The following is a 1,765-nucleotide window of genomic DNA, read 5'->3' on the forward strand; positions in this document are numbered from 1 at the left end:
GCATGGGCCCACTGCCAGTGTACAACACCTTCATTCATAAAATGTTCCACAAAATGTTCCATGTTCGACGTACTGTTGTAAAACAGCTCCCACAGCAGTACTCGAGGCGTCCACGAGGACCGAGGTGGGAGCGTTTGGCTTGGGTGTACCAACATGGCGGCCTGGCTAAGCATCTGACGCGCGGTGTGGAACGCTTTTAACGCGTCAGTCGTCCATTGCAGCGGTGCGTTGCCACGAGCACTTGTGAGGAGGGCATGGAGAGGCTGTAGCATGCCGGCGCAGCGCGGGGTGAATCGGCGATAGAAGTTAGGCACTAATTAACAGATATAGTTTAATGAACTTTTGAATGAATTATTGACTTTAGGGAGCACATCGCAACTGCAATATTAAAGCCTGACCACCACATGATCCACTCGAACCACTGATGAAGCCCTAAAGTAATATCAGCGCGTGCTATACACTCAAGTATTTCACCTCGGCCGTTCGCTGTAAATAGAAAGTGATCGCCAAAGGGGCGACTTATTCTTATGGTGATTCCCTGCAGGTATGGCATGCCTTCCTGGCTATAGTAGTGACGATGGCTCCTGCGTGCGGTCAGCAACGGCGAGCCAATATCGACATTACACCCCAACCCATTATCCGCGCTCCAACACGAGACACCTCGTATTAGCGTCGTATGACAATCGAAGAAGACACAACGGTAGAATATTAACGGTAACGAATTAAACGATTCCTTTACTGCGTTCCTGAGTTGCACCTGTCATTGCGGCGTACTGCCCTTGATGTGCTGCGAAGCAACGAACCGCAACGGCGGTCACTCGCCTCAGTGAAATTCTGTCTGCTGCATCTCAAAGGACTGTAAATGCTGATGTACTGCAAATGCTGAGGTTAAATTCCTTGAACCTTCATGTAAAGAAACCAAGTGTGATCTCGTGCGGTCCTGACGGGAAAGTAGTTTCGACAAGGTTAGTACGTTTATTTTTCAGTCTCAAGTCTACGCACTGAAAACCATACAACTGCATCCGATCATTTCCGTAGCTGATGTGTAACACTCATGCTTTCTAATGCACCCCACAGAACCCTCCACTTCATAAGCCCAGTTATACCTTATGTAACCCTTTCATAATAATACTCCAAAACTTTCAAGTTATTTTGCCATATAATCACCAATTATTTAAAAATAATAATATAAAATAAAGTGCTCAGGACTTCCAAGCACCAGAACGAAATTAAAATGCCTGTATTAAGTGCCAGCAGAGTCTGTTACTGTATAGACTGAGACTTGCCAATCAAAGGCACGCACGGCACACTGAGTCTTGCCAATTTTTACAGGCACATGTGTCAAGCAAGTAGAAATATAAATTTAGCTTCTAGCACATCCAGTGGTCTACAAATTAGTCCATAGGGTGTGACCGCTTTGGTGTTAGGCATTAACCATGGGGATTGACATTACTAGGGTTTTTTTCCAGGTGGAGCAAGAGTGCAACCCCCCAAACATCCCTTTTTCTAGAGACGGACATTGGGCGTTCAGAGGTTCCTATCATGGCATCTGAGAATAAATATTACAACTTATGACTAAAGAGTGCACCATTTTTACAAGCGATCTTTGCGTTCCAGGGGGGCCATGGCCCCCCTCTCGGTACGCCCATGACCATGGGGTACCACTTCCTTCCCGAATAGATTGTAGTTTGCTGACGTGATGGTAGCCAGAAAATACTAAACACAGCCAAACTAAATACTAAAAAAAGAAAATACAGCCAAACAA

This window comes from Ornithodoros turicata, unplaced genomic scaffold (genome assembly GCF_037126465.1).
Source record: "Ornithodoros turicata isolate Travis unplaced genomic scaffold, ASM3712646v1 ctg00001308.1, whole genome shotgun sequence".
Classification (NCBI taxonomy): domain Eukaryota; kingdom Metazoa; phylum Arthropoda; class Arachnida; order Ixodida; family Argasidae; genus Ornithodoros; species Ornithodoros turicata.